We start from the raw sequence: 23,341 nt of genomic DNA, 5'->3' as shown, positions 1-23,341 counted from the left end.
TTGGTTTCGGGAATTTCCGAAAGCAAGGCTGCTCTGAGTGAAATTTTGCGCATTGTCTTCTCGGTCTAGATCATAGACATATATATATATATAGACTGGACAATAAAGTAAAAATTATTATGGGAAACATTTGGGAAAAGATAAGTTTGTATGAGCTATACAGCAGTTATGAGCAGTGTAAAATTAAAAGTATTTATAGTTGTTTTTTTTTTCAGCCATAACCTATATAATTGATAGAACCCCTTCTGTATTATTATATCTCTAATCGTGCCTACCAAATCTATGTCAGGCGAGCATTCTGATTATCTTTTGTTATAAAATGTTTTCATTTTAGCTTATTTGGGTCTTCTGCTGAAAAAAAATCCGTTAATAGATGCCATGTTTTTATTTTTACTATTAAATTTACATAGTTTTAAATACTAGATTTAGATCTAGTCTATATAAATACTATAGTAAAAAAAAATACTACTTACTACTAGTACTATACTACTATACTATAGTCTATATTATAAACTATAATTGTAATCTGTATAGTCTAGTCTAGTCTATAGTCTTTAGTTAGTACATAAATAGTCTAGACTAGATTGTCACTAGATCTATAATCTTATCTTATATAATACAGACGTTACTTCAAAAAAGAAGATGATTACGTCCTACGCGTCATGCATTTAGTCATGCATATCAACCAATGACTTAAATTCTGCCAAGTCACTGGTTTTCCTGGCTAGCTCAGGCAACCCATTCCATGCTCTAATAGCACTAGGGAAGAAGGAGTATTTGTACAAATTTGTCCTAGCATATGGGACGAGGAATGTGCCTTTATCTTTGTGTCTTTCAGAGTATTTTATTAAATTTTGTTTTTGTATTTGAAGATTATGGTTCAGTGTTTTATGTATTATTGCTACTTTACTTTTGAGCCTTCTGTCCTGAAGGCTTTCTAAATTTAGTGATTTTACTAAAGTCTAAACTATACTTATACTAGATCTAGTCTATAGTCTGCATGCATAGATGATAGACTGACTAGTTTAATAGTTAGTAGTAAAAAGTATGAAAAGTATTAGACCTAGTTATTACAAATATTAGTCATATTTATTTGATTTAGATTCTATCAATATTAAATTAGTCAGTCACAGTGATACTGAATTATTCTGACTTACTGAAACTGAAAGTTACTGTGTATAATATTCATTTTTTTTTCAACCTTTAGAATTTATCCTTGGCCTATCGTACTACGAACATTAGAGCACGTTCTGCTCATTTTCTTTGACTTTTTTGACTAAAAACTAATTCTAACAATTTGAATCGATAAGACGACCGCCATACATTAATAAAGAAGCCATGTCAACAAACATAGATCCACATCACAAACCTATATATATTTGCCTATGTCTATGATTATGAAACAAAGGCAAAATATTGGGAATATGGCAGTTTTGTACTTTTCAAAACTAAAGATCATAATTATATATTGGCTGAAATGTTAGTCCTAGAATTTATAGCTCAATTGCCGCCATTTTTTTCACATAGATATAGTACATAAAACATATTTGACTTCCCCCAAATAAAAATAACTTCCTACTTCCAGTCTATATTTATTTATGTCTATGGTCTAGATCTAAATACTTATTGTTGAAATATTTTACGTTTACTAGATTTCGAGAAAAAGGAGGAGGGGGCAAGGAGGAAACCAAATTTCCATTGTTTTGTAATCCAACATTCATTCATTTAAAAAAAAAAAGATAGAATAGAAAAAAAAAACCATTGCGAAAAAAAAAGAGGTATTGTCATTAATATAAAAAAGTATTTTTTATGTTTTCTTGTTCATTCTCCAGTATTCTTTTTAGAGGTTGAAATATTTTCCAAAGCTAAGTGTAAATAAATTTCTCGTTTACACATCTCTTGCGACCTTGATGCGACCAGCTTTTCCCATAAAACCATTTAACTTATAATCATTCTTTAGGACTTTTGGTCTTCTTTCTTATGTGAAATATATTAAGCATGATGCGAAATAACTTTCGGTTCGATGAGATGTACACAATCAAATTGCTGGACGCGTTGACGTTGAGAAAGAAGAAAAAAAGATTATTTCGATTAAAGAGGTCAATGGCCAGTTGTCCAGGTTGGTAGTAGAAGTACAACAAGAACGATGCAGCGGAATGAGTTGTCGCAAAGATAAGACACGTCAGAAGTAACGTTCTAGTCGTTCGAGGAGACCACGTGACAGACTTTTGGGTCGAGGTCAGGGTTCGTCTCTTTGACAACGCCAGTCTGATTTTGATAATTAAAACAGTGCAGCCAAGCGTGACAAAAGTCAGTGGAAACCATGACAACAAGGGATCAGCAACCCAATGCTGGACATCTTCAATTAAATCCAAATTCTCCAAGAGAAAGTCGTTATAATATAGACTGACATAACTGACGCCGTTAAAGGTTTCCGGTAATATCTTATAGTAACAGGCAATTACAATTGTATAAGGCAACCAAAATAAAAACAGCGCGATCACCACAAAGATAATTCGTTTAGGCGTTACAAAATTTTTAAATGTTATTGGCATAAAAATGGCCAGAATTCTTTCTATTGTAATGAACAAGGGGATCCATGATCCAACGTGGCGACCCCAGTATCCAAGAAACTCAAAAAAGTTGGATGAAAAGGCTAAAAAGTAGTTTAATTCAAGTCCATAAATGTAGTAGCAATGATCGTAGCCTGCTTCACCATTAGGTCCGAAATAAAGAACAAATTTTGAGAAATTCAAAGTGATTAAAAGGTGTAAGCTGTCTGTTAGGACCAGGCTGAACAAGAGAATGGTAGAAGGCTTGTTAAGTCCACTACACCTAAGGATCTCCAGGCTAATCGTATTAAAGATCAAGCCAGCAATTGCTACTATCGGGTTGATGTAACAGAAAAATACGTGGAAAAATTTATACTTGGCATTGTTCGGTCTCATCAGTCCACAAATAAACAAGGCCAAGTTCTCTGTGTTGGTCGTGTCCAAATGTAAAGCTAACGTATCATTCTCCATTTTAAGTATGTATTTAGTTTTGTTAACGTAAATATAGTCTCATTTAAAATAGAACTAAAGAGAAATTTGATAAGTTACAGAGTGGATCAACTTATTTCTCGCCCTATTATTAATATTTTGAATTGAAAGTTATACCGTGAAGACAAAGCTAAAACAACAACAAAGGAATGCGTCTTTAGTTAGATATAAACATTTCAGATTTCTTTATACTGTGTTTTAATGAGATTTTTACTTTTTCGTTATAGACTTTTGTCAACTAAATCTTTAAAAAATTAAACCTTTTAGAATCAACGTGTACCAGAAAGCCTTGGGGCGAAATAAGAAAAAAAATAGATTTTTGTTTGTTTTGGGAAATTTATATTGGTTTAACGAATAGTAGTTAGTGACTCATGACGACACGACTAGATTAAATGAGCTATAAAATTATACCAATAGAAAATCTGTTTTGTTTATTTATAAGCATTATAATCCAATCTGACATTTCATGATAGCGCCATCAATGAATTTTTTCATCGATGTTTAACTGTTCCGATGCCGCAATCCCTTCAAGCTATTTTAATGTCGTAAACGTCTTGGAAATTAAATGATAACCTGTGATTACGTGGATTTAGAGATTGGTGCAGAAAGATGCACACGATTAATTATCCATACAAAAAAGTTTTGAAATAAATTGGTTAATGGTGAATGAATCGTGGAAATGAAATGTAGAAATTGTTTTTAATTTGTTGTACCCTTGACCTAAATGAGTTGATCAATGACAAGTAGAGAAAAAAACAAAGACTCTTAATGAAGTCTTACTAGGGACAGTTTACGGAGATGCCTGGAGGTGTAACGTCATACGCCTATTTTAGGTATCTTATAAAAACAGGTTACAGTTGATGTCTTCAAGCCTTACAATTATTAATCAAGCTTTTCTCTTTGTGAAAACTTTATCCTTAAAGTTGTAGAGAGAAAAGAGAATGACTACGTTAACATATTCCACGTGGTCACCGCCTACACCTCAGTGCAAAGTATATCTCTACATTTTAGTCCGAGTGAGCTTTCAGAGTTGGGCCATTTACATTTGGCGTGTACCAGTCAATACTTATTACATTAACAAGTCTTTCAGCTTCTTGCAAAGTCAACCTAGTAGTGTTCAATAATGTAAGAACATTGTATGTAATCATGGCCAATAGGCCTATATAGATTTCATAAAGGTCAAAGTTAAGAGAGCTATCGAGCCCTTATTAAGTCCAGATGATAAATTTTAGAGCCAATCTAGATGCAGTGTATTTAAATATATACAATATGTTAGAGCCAATCTAGATGCAGTGTATTTAAATATATACAATATGTTAGAGCCAATCTAGATGCAGTGTATTTAAATATATACGATATGTTAGAGCCAATCTAGATGCAGTGTATTTAAATATATACGATATGTTAGAGCCAATCTAGATGCAGTGTATTTAAATATATACAATACTTGCTAGCTCCGAACAATGTGGGGGAGCTGGCTAGTCATAGCTTGTGTAGTGTATATCAAGCAGTGTTCGCTGTACTATTTGCGTACACATAGTCTGGTAGCTACTGTAGACATAAAAGTATCTACATTAACCCATATAAAAAGTAATAGGTGGCAAACATTAGCATCAATTAGGTGCATAAGTTGTATTATGGGCGTAGCCAGGGGGGGGTTTGGGGTTCAACCCCCCCACCCGAAATGAAATCCCCCCCTCGGGGGGGGGGGGGGGAGACGTACTTTAGTGACTGATTTTTTGCTTTGATTTTGTTAATTTTAGGTGAGATTTTAATACTAAACCATCACTTGCCCCAGCACAGCTATAGGGGTTTTGAGTTTAAAACCCCTACCAGGGGGTTTAGAGTTTAAAACCCCTAATAGGGGGTTTTGAGTTTAAAACCCCTACCAGGGGTTTTGAGTTTGAATCCCCCCTTCCAGGGGTTTTTGTAGTTAAATCCCCATTTTATAGAACAAACACACAAAAAATGCAAACGATAATCCCCAAACTCCAAGTGCACAGTTAAGATTTTGATTTAAAAACCCCCTCCAAAATGTACGATAGACCCCCTCTTCAATATGAAAAAAAGCAAATTATGCACTCAAAATGTTATGAGCGTAGCTAAATGGGTTTTGATTCAGTTTTAAGTTTAAACTCCCCTCCAGTAGAGTTTGAAGCAAAAAATACATCTTCAATAAAAAAAAAAAAAGCAAATTACACACTTTAAAATCTAAGAGCGTAGCCATATGGGTTTTGAGTTTAAACCCCCCGCCAGCGGGGTTTGAAGTTAAAAAATACATCTTCAATGTAAAAAAAAAGCAAATTACGCACTAAAATGCTATGAGCTTTGCCAAAAGGGGTTTTGAGGTCATATCCCCCTTCACAAGGGTTTAATGCTAAAAAATACCTCTTCAATATAAAAAAAAAAGCAAATTACACACTAAAATTATTTGAGCGTAGCCAAGCGAATTGGGGGTTTTGAGTTTAAACTCCTTTCCTCCAGATGGTTTTGAGTTTAAAATCCCCCTACAGAACGTTTTGAGGTGGAAAACCTTTATCTTCAATATTACTCTAAAGCAAACTACAGTTACCAAATTCTATGATCGTAGCTAAATGGGGTTTTGAATTTAAAAAACAACAAAAAAGTCCTAAGATTTTTAGTTTAAAACCTCAAACAGATGATTTTGACGATAAAACTTCACTTTTCGATATAAAATCTAAAGCAAACTACAGTCACCCAATTCCAAGAGCGTATCTAAGAGAGGTTACACATTTCTACCAGTGGCGGGGCTCCATTAATAATGTGCAGTGAATAGTCATCTGCCGAAATTGAAAAACACTAAATGTGGCTCAACAAAGATGGCTAAGAGAGATTTTAGGAGTTAGTTATTGAGTCTAAATCAAGGAAATCCTATGTAAAATTGTGACAGAGCGTCGCATGAGGTGTGCGGGACATGTTCTCCGACAAAATAAATTACGCATAATAAGAGTTGCGATGACATCCTAGTACAACTTTGCGCCACACATTCATGGAGGTCCTCGGAGCAGGTGGGAAGAGGCTTCAGAAATTACCAGTGACAGATTTTTGTGGAAACAGCTTGACGGCAAATGCGCCGAACGGCGCGGCAGGGTCTTAGTCAGTAAAAATTGCACATACATTTTTGAAATAAAACTTTTTAATAGCAGGAAAATGCACTGTAGATACCTATGAATATGCATTTTGTTGGCATTCTATGCCAGAAATAGTGCTTGGCGGCGGGGCTCCGCCCCGCGCTTGGGTTAGCTCCTAGAGTTCCCCCAGAGCCCCTTGCTGGCAATGGCGGGGAGTCAACAATTTTTTCACTAACTACAGAAAGAGCCTATTCTAGGGCTCAATAAACGTGTTCCAAAAGAATGAAGGGTCAGAATGTAATAAAGATTATGAACACACACACACATACATATATACAAATATTTTTTTCGAGAGGAGGGGGGCGAAAAAAAAAATCCTGGCTACGCCCATGAGTTGTATAGTTGTATAGTTCCTGTTAAAATGCGTAGACAGTAGCTTACATTGTAGAAAATGTTTTCCTAACGAAAAGAACATTATAAAGAAATTACATCAAAGATGTGTTTCAAACTGTGCAATGTTAAACTGAAGATAAACATATTTGAAACAAGATTACAAAGATAGTTTTTGTTATCACACAAACTCAGAGGCAGCCCACGTCGAATTCGCTTATGGTTTTGGAATATTCATGCCATGGTCTTGTTTGGTTGTTTAACTTATTAAAAATTTCAATAAATCATTTAGCGTTATATTTTACTTAAAAGCAAACGGTGCAATCCGTCTTCAATTATAAGACTCTTTTGGAATCGAGATTTGAAATCGTGCATCTTGAAAGCAGAGCTGCGTGAAGTGATCACCTAACAACAGTAGGGAAACCTCTCACATACGTTTTTGGTTAAGAAATTGGAGTACAGCGCACTGAGCACACATAAGAATGAAAGTTGCTTTGCCTGCTACGTGAAGCAATGACTTAAAATAAAAAACATTCAGTTTCTCTACCACAGGCATAAACGACCGGACAGCATGGAGACAGACTGTGGCGTAGCTGGTACGAACCGCGCCGAGAGCAAAAGGAACGAAGCTGCCTTAGTCAAGAGAAAGAAAAATAAATCTGCCCTTTATATTGGCTGTTATTTATTTATTCACTGAGTAAAGTACGAGATTATTTGGAACTCTTTGTCTAGTTCATGAGTTACCTTGCGTTGTATTGAGCAGTGTGTGCAGAAGTGATGATTAGGAGAGAATCGTAACAGTAGGCTAGGTTAAAATGAGGTCTGTTTATTTATTATTATTATTATTATAGATCTAGTCCTATTGTCTAAATATATCTAAATCTAATCTAATTATAAATCTATAGTATAGATTTTATCTTGAGACTAGATTGCCGAGTCTAGCCTATGCTATGCTTATAGTCAGTTTTTATTAGAAAAATGTCTAGATATTAATAAAAACTAAAGTTTTTTAATTATTAGATTATTAGATATAGATAAGACATAGATCTAGTAATACTGTAATACTGTAATACGTTTACTATACTCTATACTTAATCTACTAGACTAGAGATCTATCTATAATCTAGTCAATCTAGATCTATACAATATTCATTATAATACTTCTACTTATAATGGCTTATTTAATAAGTTAGTACTTAGATCTATTATAGTTTATTAATAGATTTACTTTCCAATGCCTAGACCTAATAATAAAATTGCGAATGATGTCTATAATGACTGATTATTATTATTATTATGTTAGAGTAATAGGCCTACTAGATCTAGGTCTAGACTCTACTTAAATCTAGTCTAAAATAATGACTGTCTAAGACTCTAGATGATTGAGAAGTTCACATATAGGTGTTGTTAATAATACGGCATGTCGGCTGAAAGTATATAAAGTGCTTTTTTTTTGTAAAAATAAAAAAAAAGGTGCCGGTACTCAGTGGTAGATTGCTTAACTTTCAACTAATAATAAATTAACAATTAACGTTGAATTACAAGAAAAGTAATCATTTTTCCCGACATTGAAAAAAGGTGCCGGTACCCCGTACCGGTGCGTACCGTCACAAAAATATATGTATTTCTCAATCTTCTTTCATTTAATTTTTTTTCGCTGGGTTATTGCTACTTAATACATTGATACCGGATCGATTTAAATAGGGCCTAAGTATACAATCAGGATTTCGAGCATTGGATAAATTTATTTTTTAAATACAAAGTTGTATGGAAGAGGCAATATATTAGTTGTTTGAAGTTTGTAACTTCTTAAATTCAGGCTAAACATATCGAAGCCTACATTTTTACACTCATTTCTAAACAATTAGAAGAGATGGACTGACTCATAGTGTAGCTTGTGTACATCTGCAAAAACACAAACTCTCTTTGTAATCTTATCAGTTAGACTTTCAAAATTATAAAAAAAATAACTTAGTGATTATTTTTAATGTATAATTCTATTATTATTCCTTTTTAGAATTATGATATAAACAAAAAATTGCCATATGACTTTATCTAACAGAAAAAAAATTAAACTTACGTCTATTTATGCGGTTATTTATAGTTACCTAGTAATATAAAATATATTGAACTAACACGTACATTCATCATAATGCAGCCATGCAATTTTTCGTTTATAAACATAGCATTATTTAGGACCAATATTTTACAAAGGTTGCTTGGAGAAATCAGGTATACCCATTAGAAGAAAAACGACCCCTTTACTCAAGAAAAATTTAAGAAACTAGAACAGACACAAAATAAACAGTGACATTCAAGAATAAGAACAAGAATATTCAAAATTTATTAGAGTAACACCTTTTTAAGTAATCATTTAAAGTTTAAAATCACTACAATTTTTTTCAACAATTATTTTGTGTATGAAATTGTGTATCGGAAAATGCCGGGTACATGAAATAAGCTAGTCCTAAAAAAAACAACACAGATCTTGGGTAAAATACTCATCAAATAAAGTACTGTAAATGTATAGTTTCACGCGCTAGTTTCAGGTCTTTTCTTTTTATAGCCTCTATCGGGTTAAATCCCAACTACCCGTATTTTTGTGCAGAATTTTTTTCTCTATCAGGTACACTTAAAATTATAGCATAATAATGTCAGTTTAATTTAAAAAGAGAACTGAAAAATACAAAGATATATAGGGAAAAAAGCGACTTCCGGCTCAATACTTTTTAATCAAAGAAACGAAACGGACTAGTTTGGAGCTATAAACGACGTTTCGGGACAGTGCATGTCCAATTTTAGATAAGTTCCTGTATTTTTGTTCCGCTTTTCCAAAGCAGATGGTAGTTTTTTAGATTCTCGGTAACCAAGTATGTAAAGCTATTGTTTTAACCTCCCCCGGCAATTCATACCCATATAAGGGATGAAGGCTATATTATGAGCCTGTTTGATCGTAAGCTGGTGGATCTATCAAAATAAGCTTCCAAACATCTTTAGAAAGACATTCCAATCACATTCATACTGTTAGCTGTTAAATAAAATTAAAAAAGGAGGTGTTTCAATGAATAAAAATGAATTAAACACATTCTCCTATAGTGCACAAGGCAAAATCGTAATAAGAAATATTATTGGGATTAATAAATCTATGATTTTTTCAATAAATAAATGTGACCTAGATCGAGATATCTAGAATATATAATTTATGAATGAAAGAAAAAGTGCGGGCTGCTAATTTGAAGCCAGAGACCATGCCCACTGCAGGTGATCACGCCAGGCGAGCGCTGGTGGTGAGGAGAGATATACACTAAGCGTGTAGTGTCACAACCTATCATACAGGCAGTGGAGGGAAGGGGGAGAGAGTCATGAAAAGAATTATAAGCATCTATGGGAGGGAGGGGATGTTAAGGTGTAACAAAACGAACATCCAAATTATGAAAAGAAGAGGGTCCTTGGATGGGAATTAAAAGAAAGAGACAGAGATTACATGTAGCCTAGTTGAAAATATCATGTTTATTAAATTACTAGACATATGTTACCCGCGACCCGCGGGTCTTTATTTGCGCATTACTGTCGATATAGTCACTGAGAGTGTTTTGTAAACAATTAAACGAAATAATAATGTAATAAGTAAAGCGAATGTGTCAATGTAAAAATAGTGTGAATGAAGCTATAGGCTTAAATCCATTTTTTTTTCAAATTAAAACATTTGCTTGTAGGCCTACATATATTTGATTAAAATTTGAGATGAATAGACTAAATTTTGTATGTTCATGTGTATAAAGTATAAAGTAGATCCTGAGGTAGACATAGATCTAAATCTACACTAATCTAGAGTTAAAAATTGGCTTTAATAGACTATTGAGCTCATTCTGTGCTGCGCATGCGTGAACCTTTTTTTCATGAATGAATATAGGCCTATCTCAACACGGCTACGCAGCTTTAGCGAACAGCGAACGAATATATTAAAAATGCTTTAGAAAACCAAATTTGAATGTTAATTTGATTAAAATATGAAATGAAAGGACAATAATTAGTATGTTTATGTGTTAAAGCATAAAACTATCTTTGCGAAAATAAGTTTTATCATCTTAGAGTTCAATAAGAGTTTTAGACCTAGGCCTAAGAATAGACTCAGTAGACAGATGTGTTAATTAATGTGTAACCATTTGGTAATGTCTAATGAAATAATGTTCGCCAGGAAATCTGTAGTCACAGATATCAGGAACTAATTTATGTATAAAATGCTTTTGGATAATCTAGTGGATTGGATTTAGATGTATGTTAAACGTAGCTAATGATTCTTTCACGTTATTTCTCTTTCGCTACGAAAATAAAATTAGTTTTGCGAAAATATCTATTAAAAACGAAAAGAGCGATAGCTTTGTTAAATGAATGGGATTATAAAGTGAACAATTAAACGAAATAATTTTTAGTACGCGATTCATGAATGAATATAGATCTAGGCCTATCTCAACTCGGCTTCGCAGCTTTCGTAAATGAATGTAGCTTTAGAAAACCAAATTTGAATGTTTATTTGATCAAAATATGAAATTAATGGACTTTAATTAATATGTTTATGTGTTAAAGTATAAAACTATCTGTGCGAAGAGAAGATTTATCATCTTAGAGTTGAATTAGAGTTTTAGATCTAGGGATGGGATTATAAAGTAAACAATTAAACGAATTAATTTTTAGTACGCGATTCATTACGGAATTGTCTAATGAAAGAATGTTCGTCAGGAAATCTGTAATCACAGATATAAGGAACTAATTAATGTAAAAAATGCTTTTGAAACACAAAATTGAAGGTTAATTTTATTATATAATGAAATCAATGGATCTTCTTTTGTATTTTCATGTGTCAAAGTAAAAAACTATCTGCGCAAAGTGTATTTCTTAAAATTAGATCTAGGTCTAAATCCTTTCTATCTTTTCTCATGTCAACATTGTTAACCATGGTCTAGATCCATAAATACTATAGCTTTAATAGAGTCGGACAACTTAATTTTTTTTTTTTTTGGGTCTTAAGTTTGTTTTAGCGCTACAATACATACACTACGGTCTAAGTTGGTACCCAAGAAACATTCCTGCCAAGTTTTATCAAGATTGGTCAAGCGGTTTTGATGTCTATAAGTAACATACATACATACGCCTTACATTCTACTTTATAATATAGATAATAATTAATTTATAGATCTATAATTATATAGATTTATTTCTGTCTGTATCTACACATAGATTATATAGGTAGGCATATATATCTAGAGAGAGAGAGAGGCAATATTCTATAAATACATAATGCAGAAGTGAATCTACTTATTTTAATACAATCTAAATAATTTTTTATTAACACAAATATAATTTATTAGCAATAACATAGTGGTGTTTCTTAACGGTGCTCGATGTGCACTAAAGGAGAAAGCACGCAAACTGTGTTTATTATAGGAGCATGAAGTGACCTGATTTATTTTAAAATAAAATCTTGACTATGAGTGGTAATTCAAATAAACACAGCTATTTTTATAGTCCTTTAGTTGCAGAATAAGAATTTGCTTTCAGTTTTTGTGTAAGTTAAACCGTCACCAAATAAAAAAATAAAATAAAAATTTGACCTAGTTCCCGAATTCGGTGTGCCTAATATAAGAATCTACTATATGTTATGTTAAAATGCTTCACAATTAAAAGGCACTTTAAACGTAAAGGGACTTGTTTCTTCACAGAGCCCAACACACAACAGTGCTTCACGCCATTTGAGACAGGAAAAAAATTGAACTAGACTCCGTTGTCTTGAACTATTGCTTGCATGTCATCATGACATTGGGGCATCATTGTTATTAATTAATCTGGGCAGCCCTATTTGGTCATGATTTGCCAAAACCTTCACGAATGCCGTTATGAAAAGTTTGGGTCAAATCTATGAATGCAACATAGAAATTTGAATTTTTGCTCTCTACTTTTCTCTTGGAGTTAGTGGACTACAAAGATCATGCCAACCTAACCTCTACCCTGCCTCAAGACTCATTGACCGAAGGAAAATTTGACAGTCAAAATTTAAGCAATGGTATCCGACTACAAATGTTCTTCAGCTGCATGCAAAGACAAAAAAAAATATTTGTTTATACGCTTTAGTTACTATTTTAAGTGCAAACGATGAAGAGGCTTCAATTTTGTTTTATTCATATAATATTCTTTAGAACAATATTCAGAAATGCAATCTTTCGGAGAAATTCTTGACCAAACTTTATGGAAGGCTGGAAATCTAACTCGCGAAGTCGCAACCTGTAGAAGGCTCAAACTTTGCAGCTAAGTGTCCTTCTAAAACTTTTGATTTCGGTTCAACAATTAATTAATTAGTTGGATGATACAGATTTGGCTTTCATTAGCTGTTTATTCTATTGAGCAAAAAATGTATCTAGAAACTTTACAATGGATGTGTATCGCTTAGAAAAGGTTTAGGCAATTCTGAAGGAATTCACGGGTCAGCAATCTTTGTTACTATTTTGTTATTGTTTATGTTCCAAAGAAATCCCAAGTGTGTCTGAAAAATACCAAGAATTTACATTACTTCCGTGTTTTCAAAGCAATGTATTTTCTTATAATTTTGACTTGGTGTCAATAAAATACGTTTCTTGTTATTATGTTTTCTTTTTAGTTGTTTATATAGATATAGAAATGGTTGTTTTCTTTCTTGTTACGACTGAAGACGCGCTAGATCTAGTCTGTAGTGAATATTGTCTATATATATATATTGTCTATTCTGATTTTTTTACCACTATTTTCCTTTTTTTTTAAAAATACGATTGATGTGTTTGTACCTTCCTTTATCTATGTCTTTTGAAACGATTCATAATATCTAAATGTAAAGATCTATATTTTCGATCTTGAATTTAGTGACTTTGATCTACAGTCTAGATTTACTGTAGATTCAGTGAAGATAATTCACACACAGCCGTGAAAAGTGCGCAAATTTAGTGACTTAGATCTAAACTCTAAATTTACGATAAAAATCACTTGAGTCTAGTGAAGATAATTCTCTCACAGCCGTGAAAAGTCAGCAAATTTTATTGACTTAGATCTATACTTTAGATCTACTGTAAATTTAATAAAGATACATCTCACACACCATGAAAAGTCCGTGAACTTTAGTGACATATCACGATTCTAGATCTACTGTAGATACAATGAAAATATTTCGGACACAGCTGTGAAAAGTTATTTCGATCATAAAAGCCAGGAAAACTACATAGATGAAAAAGAAATTGTGCTTGAAAAAAAAACGCTAATAAGTCTAATACCCCACACCCCCAATCTAAAAGTCATTATTTAGTAAGGTAAACATACAAATAGACCTGTATATTACATTCTCTGTTTATGAGGTGGATTTAAGCACAGTTAGTAAAAGAAAAAAACATTACCTCATATGCACACTATGACTCAAGTATCTAGGCCTATAAGATACAAATTGGAACTAAAAAAGTACATTTCCACCACTGAGAAAATATACATTATGAAGACATCTCTAAGAATGTTTCTTTTTTTTAAATTGAATAGCAACCATTTGTAATGTTCTTTAATATATCTTTGAAAAAAAAAAGGTTGAGGTTTTGGGATGGCAGCCAAGTTGTTACTTGATTAAAAGATAACTTTTCATTACATTTTATGTGGACATACCACAGCTGATGACATTGTTTCTGTTTTGAGTGGGATGTTGTCAAGATATTTTTTTATAATTCCCAAAATCAAGTAACAATAATTGATTTGATAAATGCATATCTGTGCATAGTTTTGTGAATATATTGTAAATGTATCACACACGCACATATATATGTGTGTATATATTACATATGCCCTACCTGCGACCGCAGCTGTGTATCAAGAATTGGCCTCTTTAGTCACACAAAAAGTTGCAAAAGAAACGGATTACATTTTGAAACGTAAAATGCCACAATATATATATATATATATATATATATATATATATATATATACACACATACACATCATACATTTCATCCTTAAAAACCTCCTGAAACTTTGTCATGGTAATGTGCTACTCACCCTGTAATTACAACCGATATATCTTACAGTGTAAAAAAAAAACCTAGTCGTTTATTATAAACTATAAAATTGAAACTTTTATTAGTTCCTGTTCACATATCAACAAGTTTAATTATCTACTTTTTTTCTCAGTACATAGATACTTTTTAGAATTTTCAGTGCTAGGTAAATAAATTGTAGTACCAGGGGCATAGCTAAGAATTTCCAATCGTTTGCTATCTGGGTTGATTGACCTCTTTGGGGGATTCTGCATTTTGCTAATATTTAATTTTAATGTATAAAACACTCATTTTGTGTTCTGGGGAATTTTCAAATTCCTCCCTTCTCCCCCACCCTAGCTACGCCACTGTGTCAGATCACTAATCAATATAAGTATTTATTAAATAAAACTATATAGTATACATAGGTCATAGATAATATAAATTTAGCTACATGTATATATCAGCACAGCTGGTTTGACCTATAATTAATAAATTAATTAGTTCTCATGGTTATATCATCAGTCTAATTAATTAGACTTAGGACTAGATGATACCGGTATATCTAGATCTAGCATATTTTTTTAGCTACTAAAAAACAACAACCCAAATCTCAGGAAAACCCAAGATTTAAGATTAAAGTCAAAACAATAACAAAGATGGCTGACCCGTGAAATCATCCAGAATTACCAAAGCTTACTAGCTCGCTGGCCAGAGAGAAAGCATTCTAGTTTGACAGTTATCATTTTCAAGTTAAAAATAAAATAAATTTAAATTCAGTTAGACATCTAGATCTAAAGGTCTAGATCCAAAATTGGTTTTGGAGTATCGCGTTCTTTAAATGACAGTAGCTTTCGGGAATTTCCGAAAGCAAGGCTGTTCTGATTTCATTACTTTTTGTTCAGGAAAATTTTGCGCATCGTCTTCTAGGTCTAGATCTAAATACTTATTGTTGGAATATTTTTAAGTTTACTAGATCTCGAGGAAAAAGAGGAGGGGGCAAGGTGGAAAAAAATTTCCATTGTTTTGACCATTATCATTTTTCAAGTTAAAAATCAGGGGCGTAACTAGGGATTTGGGGGCCCGGTGGAATGGACCTCTTTGGGGGCCCCTTGCAATTTGACATATGACATGAGATAATGTACGCAAAAATATATAAGCCCAAAATCAAATTGGTTCAGTATATCAGTAAACTTAACAAAAAATAATCATTAAGACTCTTTAAATGAATAATACCGTTGTTAATTAGCTAATTAAGGCACAAGTGACAAATCTCAATTCATATCGCTTCACGTCGTGCATTACGTGCAGCAAAGAAATCTTTAACATCATCTACATCGATACTTTCCCGTATTTGTGACTTTAGTGACATTAAAGCTATGATAAGCCTTTCTTGCGTCATTGTGCTCCTGAGATAGTTTTTGATGAACTTGAGCTTTGAGAATGATCTCTCACATGACGTAATGGAAGTGGCCTGAGTTAGCGGTATTCGGAGGAGGTAGCAAGGTTTGAGCACACGTAATTACCATATGAAGCCTGTTTCCTCAATATGTCTATTTGTGATTGTATTACTGGTTTGTTGGTGAAAAGTGTTCGTGCATTAATGACATCATTGAAAAAGCGATTTGCCATTTATTTCTTCATACAAACATGAAAATTAGCACAGTTTGTCATAAGCATGTCTTCATTTAACAGGTGTCTTGGTTCAAGAAGAAACCCTACTAAGATATACATTTTCTTTCCAGTCATTGGAATCTTCCCTTCAACTCCATATGAAATCTGTCCAGCACTTCTGTCGCAACACGTTTGAATTGCAGTTCAATTTACAGTTCTCTATTAGAATTCAATTTCCCATCAAGTCTTTTCTTTCTTCTGGTTGTTTTGATTACAGGGAATCCATAGTATTCACTACCTTCTTTTGCATTTTCGATGGATTGGGTTTTTGTCAGTTTCTCATCATTTTGCAGAAAGCATGAAAGGGTACTAATTTCTTTAGCAGCTTCCCGTATATAAAGTCCAGACTTTTATAGTTTCTTCTGAACTATATTAATTGGGTGCAGGAGCTTTGACCAGAATTCCAGATAGGCAGCAAATTCGTATTTTTCCACTGCATAAAGAAGATTCTGTGCTAATATATGATATTACGTCATTGTTGGTTGTTTATGTTTTGTGCGAAAGCAAAAGTATTCAAAGCATACAAAAGTGATCCATATCTCGTTATGCTCGAGTATAGATAAGCGGACTGCAGTATTCACCATCACAACTGCTGTGGAGTAGAAGACTCATGGAATCATTCCAACTGATCCCAAACTATTGAAACCATCGGTAGCTGAAAATGCAGAGACATTACTCAACTAACGACAGATGAAAAGCAAAGTGAAATACGATGCAAAAGCATGACTACCTAAAGATTATTCTGTCGGAGATTTCGTTTAAGTCAAACATGGCAGAAAGTAGTTGTCATAACAAAACATTCAGCACCCAGATCTTACATCATAAAAGACAAACGATGGAAAAACATACAGAAGAAATCAACGCTTTTTGAATAAGAGTTTCGATGAAGACATCTCTGGGTACTATGATACCGATGAAGACAATGAACTGCAAACTGAACAACGTCTAGAGAACTTGTGCCAGTCAAGACAACCAGAAGTGGACGAGTTGTTAAAGTTCCTAGTAGATATAACTCTTAAGAACTTAAAAAGGAAGGATGTGATAATAACCTCAAAAGGAAGGATGTTCTAATTTTATATGATATTACGTCATTGTTTGTTGTTTATCTTTTGTGCAAAAGAAAAAGGATTAGATGGAAATAAAACAGAGTTTTCATTGGATTGAGGAAAGATGAATAGAGGGGTAATAACTCGAGTGTGAAGTTTAATTCAGAAATTATAGACGCCAAACCCGAATAATGGATAATTTTAGCATTATTAAGAATAACTTTTGGATCTGTTATACTCGATTCTGTAAATTTTGCTTCAAGGTTAATTAGTGTAGCCGTAAATACTCGCCATTTAGATCTATTATTAGTAAAGGTAACAAGATAACTGGAATTCGCTGCATATCATGCAGTTTTATTCGTGGCCACAAAGTTTAAAATGTAAAACTAACTTTAAAAATCAATTTTGATCTCTGTGGGAAAAAATATTTTAAAAATGTGAACAAAGTCAACGTACTGATAGACCTAGATCTAGGTTTAGTCTTTGTTACAACTTTAATCCATAAATGTTGAAAAAAAGACACCCGTTGATCGTATTTGTCAATCAAATATATTAAATTATGTATTTACAAATAAATTTCGGACACCCATTTTGGTGTTCCCCCATGTGGGTGCCCGGGAGGATTTTAAAATTCTCCCCCCTCCCCCTTAGGTACGCCACTGTTAAAAATAAATTAAATTTAAATTTCGTTAGACATCTAGAATTTAGATCTAAAGGTCTAGATCCAAAATGTGTTTTGAAATGAGTATCGCGTTCTTGAAATAACTATAGGTTTCGAGAATTTCCGAAAGCAAGGCTGCTCTGAGTGAAATTTTGCGCATCGTCTTCTAGGTCTAGATCTAAATACTTATTGTTGGAATATCTTTACGTTGACTAGATCTCGAGGAAAAGGAGGAGGGGGCAAGGTAAAACAAAATTCCATTGTTTTGTAATCCAACATTCATTCATTAAAAACAAAAAAAAAGATTAAAAAAAAAAAACAAATAACAGTCGCATAAAATAGGTATTGTCATTAATCATGGGCGTAGCCATAGGGGGTTTGGGGTTATACTCCCCCCCCCCAAAATAACCCCCCCCCCCCCGCATGGTGATTGGAATTTAGTGGCTGATTTTTTGCTTTGATTCTGTTTATTTTAGGTGAGATTTTAATACAAATCCAAAACTTGCACCAGCGCAGCCAAAGGTTATTAGTTTAAAACTCCCAACCAGGGGGTTTGCAGTCAAATTCCCTCTTCTATATAACAAAACCAACAAAAAAAAAATTCAAGAGCATAGCTAAGGAAGTTTTTGATTGAAAACCCCCTCCGAAATTTACGATAACCCCCCTCTTCAATATAAAACATCAGTCACTAGATTCTTTGAGCGTATCAAAGAGGGGTTTTGTGTTTAACTCCCCCTCCAAGAAAATAATACACTCAAACTTCTATGAGCGTAGCCAAAGATGTTTTGAGTTTAAACCCCCTTTGTCGGGGGTTTAAAGCTAAAAAAAATACCTTTTCAATATAAAAAAAAGCTAATTTCACACTCAAAATTCTATGAACGTAGCCAGGCCAAGAGTGGGGGGGGGGTGAGTTTAAACCTCTTCCAGTGAGGTTGGAAGCTAAAAAAATACCTCTTTAATATAAAAAAGCAAATTACACACTCAAAAATCTATGAGCGTGGCCAAAGAGGTTTTCAGTTTAAAGCCCCCTTTAGCGGGGTTTCAAGCTAAAAAAAATACCTCTTCAATATAAAAAAGCAAACTACACTCACACAAAAAAACTATGAGATTAACCAAAGAGGTTTTGAGTTTAAACCCCCCTTCAGTGGGGCTTGAAACTAAAAAATACCCCTTCAATATAAAAAAAAGCAAATTACACACTCAAAATTCTATGAACATAGCTAGTTTAAATCCCCCTTCTCCAGAGGGCTTTTTAAAAATTTCAAACCCCTCCTGGTGGTTTTGAGTTTAAAATCCCGCTAAAGAGAGTTTTGAGGTTGAAAACCTATCTCTTCAATATTATTTTAAAGCAAACTACAGTCACCAAACTATATGATCGTAGCTAAATGGGGTTTTGAATTTAAAGAGATTTAAATTGCTAGTTTAAAACCCCCATACAGATGATTTTGACGATAAAACTTCAGTCACCTAATTCCAAGAGCGTAGTCAAGAGAGGTTACGTATTTCTACCAAAGGCTGGGCTCCATTAATAAAGTGCAATGAATGGTCATCTGCCGAAATTGAAAAACACTAAATGTGGCTCAACAGAGATGGCTAAGACAGATTTTGGGAGTCAGTTATAGAGATAGGGTCTAAATTTAGGAAATCCTATGCCGACCCTTTAGTAAGGTTGTGAAAGAGCGTCGCATGAGGTTTTCGAGAGATGTTCTCCGACAAAATGAATTACGCATAATAAGAGCTGTGATCCTAGTACAACTTGGCTACAAACTTTCATGGAGGTCCTTAGAGCAGGTGGGTAGAGGCTTCAGACATTACCAGTGACAGATTTTTGTGAAAACAGCTTGCCGCCATATACGCCGAAAGGCGCGGGAGGGTCTAAGTCAATAAGAATAGCACATTAGTTTTTTGAAATAAAACATTTTTAATAGCAGGATAATGCACTGTAGATACAATAAACGTCTTCCGAAAGAATGAAGGATCAGAATGTAATAAAGATTAAATATGTATATACACACACACATATATTTTTTCTTGCGGGGAAGGGGGCTTGAGGAGAACCCGACCCCATAAAAAAATTTCTGGCTACGCCTATGTCATTAATATAAAAAGTATTTTTAATGTTTACTTGTTCATTCTCCAATATTCTTTTTTAGAGACTGAAATATTTTCCAAAGCTAAGTGTAAATAAATTTCCCGTTCACACATCTCTTGCTTTTCCCATAAAACCATTTGACTTATAATCATTCTTTAAGACTTTTGGTTTTTTTTCTTATATGAAATATATTAAGCATGATGAGAAACAACTTTCGGTTCGATGAGATGTACACAATCAAATTGCTGGACGCGTTGACGTTGAGAAAGAAGAAAAAAAGATTATTTCGATTAAAGAGGTCAATGGCCAGTTGTCCAGGTTGGTAGTAGAAGTACAACAAGAACGATGCAACGGAATGAGTTGTCGCAAAGATAAGACACGTCAGAAGTAACGTTCTGGTCGTTCGAGGAGACCACGTGACAGACTTTTGGGTCGAGGTCAAGGTTCGTCTCTTTGACAACGCCAGTCTGATTTTGATGATTAAAACAGTGCAGCCAAGCGTGACAAAAGTCAGTGGAAACCATGACAACAAGGGATCAGCAACCCAATGCTGGACATCTTCAATTAAAGCCAAATTCTCCAAGAGAAAGTCGTTATAATATAGGCTGACATAGCTGACGCCGTTAAAGGTTTCCGGTAATATCTTATAGTAACAGGCAATCACAATTGTATAAGGCAACCAAAATAGAAATAGAGCGATCACCACAATGATGCTTCGTTTTGGCGTTACAAAACTTTTAAATGTTATTGGCATAAAAATGGCCAGAATTCTTTCTATTGTAATGAACAAGGGGATCCATGATCCAACGTGGCGACCCCAGGATCCCAGAAACTGAAATAAGTTGGATGAAAAAGCTAAAAAATAGTTTAATTCCAGTCCATAAATGTAGTAGCAATGATCGTAGGTTGCTTCACCGTTGGGTCCGAAATAAAGAACAAATTTTGAGAAATTCAAAGTGATTAAAAGGTGTAAGCTGTCTGTTAAGACCAGGCTAAACAATAGAATGGTAGAAGGCTTGTTAAGTCCACTACACCGAAGGATCTCCAGGCTAATCGTATTAAAGATCAAGCCAGCTGTTGCTACTATCGGGTTGATGTAACAGAAAAATACGTGGAAAAATTTATACTTGGCTATGTTCGGTGTCATCAGTCCACAAATAAACAAGGCCAAGTTCTCTGTGGTGGTCGTGTCCAAATGTAAAGCTAAAGTATCATTCTCCATTATAAGTATGTATTTAGTTTTGTCAACGTAAATACAGTCTCATTTAAAATAGAACTAAAGAGAAATTTTATAAGTTACAGAGTGGATCAACTTATTTCTCGCCCTATTATTAATATTTTGAATTGAAAGTTATAACTTGAAGACAAAGCAAAAACAACAAAGGAATGCGTCTTTAGTTAGATATAAACATTTCAGATTTCTTTATACTTTGTTTAAATAAGATTTTTACTTTTTCGTAATAGATTTTTGTCAACTAAATTTTAAAAAAATCAGACATGTAGAAGAAAGCCTTGGGCGAAATAGAAAAAAAAAGATTTTTTTTTTCTTTTGGGAAATTTATATTGATTCTTATCTTCTCTTATCTTATATAATACAGACGTTACTTCAAAAAAGAAGATGATTACGTCCTACGCGTCATGCATTTAGTCATGCATATTAACCAATGACTTAAATTCTGCCAAGTCACTGGTTTTCCTGGCTAACTCAGGCAACCCATTCCATGCTCTAATAGCACTAGGGAAGAAGGAGTATTTGTACAAATTTGTCCTAGCATATGGGACGAGGAATGTGCCTTTATCTTTGTGTCTTTCAGAGTATTTTATTAAATTTTGTTTTTGTATTTGAAGATTATGGTTCAGTGTTTTATGTATGATTGCTACTTTACTTTTGAGCCTTCTGTCCTGAAGGCTTTCTAAATTTAGTGATTTTACTAAAGGTGTTACTCTAGTCAAATGTGAATATTCGTTTGTTATGAATCTCACTGCTCTATTTTGTGTCTGTTCCAGTTTCTTAATGTTTTCTTGAGTTGAGGGGTCCCAAACGGAGGATGCATATTCTATTATTGGCCTAACCAAGGTTAAGTAACATTTTAGTTTTATGTTCTTATTTGATTTATAGAAATTTCTTTTAATAAATCCTAAAGCTTTGTTTGATTTTTTTGTAGTTTCATCAATATGTGGATTCCATGATAGTTTTTCATTTATTATAACACCTAGGTATTTTGCGTTTTTAGTCTGTGATACTGGTTTGCCATGAATAAGATAAGTGGAATTAATTTGTTTTAGTTTTTTTGTTACTCTTAACAACTGACATTTTTCTGGGTGGAAAGACATGCTCCAATTTGATTCCCATTTCTGTAATTCATCTAATTCTCTTTGTAAAATATCTGTGTCTTGTGTTGTTTTTATTGTTCTATATATTATGCAATCGTCTGCAAATAATCTGACTTTTGTTCCTGAACTAATGCAGTTTGGTAAATCATTTATGTAAATTAAAAATAGTAGTGGACCCAAGACTGTACCTTGAGGTACTCCTGAGTTTACTGTTATCGGTGTTGATTTAGAGCCATTTATTATTACAGTTTGTTCTCTCCCTATCAGAAAGTCTTTAATCCACTGATGCAGTGGACCATTAATGCCGAAATATTTTAATTTTTTAAGCAAACTATGGTGGTGAACTTTGTCAAAAGCCTTAGAAAAATCTAGTAAGATAGCATCTATTTGTTCACTATAATCTAAACCTTTTGAAAAATCATCAATTAGTCCTATTAGTTGTGTTTCACATGATCTATATTTCCTAAAGCCATGTTGGTATGGTGTGAGGACATTATGTTTGTCTAAGTGGTTTATGATGTTGCTACATATTATGTGTTCTAGGATTTTACATGTGATGCTGGTAAGTGATACTGGTCTGTAGTTCCCTGGGTCAGATTTTTCTCCTTTTTTAAATAGGGGGGTGACATTAGCTTCTTTCCAGTCCTTTGGTACTCTGCCCTGGTTAAGTGAAGCCTGAAAGAGTATTTTGAACACTGGGGCTAGCTCATTACTTAGTTCTTTGAGTAATCTAGCTGGAATACCATCAGGTCCAGAAGCTTTATTTGGTTTGGTGTTGGCTAATAGTTTTTGAATTCCATTTTCTTGTACTACTATATCTTCTATGTTGTCTACTTGGTTCAAATTCAGTAATATGTCTTTGTCTCCTGGGGCTGAGAATGCTGATGCAAAGTATTTGTTTAGAATGTTTGCTTTAGTTTCATTATCATTATGTATTATGTTATGTTCATCTTTTAATGGCGCTACGCCTGTTGT

The sequence above is a fragment of the Biomphalaria glabrata genome, chromosome 18 (genome assembly GCF_947242115.1).
Source record: "Biomphalaria glabrata chromosome 18, xgBioGlab47.1, whole genome shotgun sequence".
NCBI lineage: Eukaryota > Metazoa > Mollusca > Gastropoda > Planorbidae > Biomphalaria > Biomphalaria glabrata.
The sequence above is the reverse complement of the archived record's forward strand: the minus strand, read 5'-3'. Positions refer to the sequence as shown.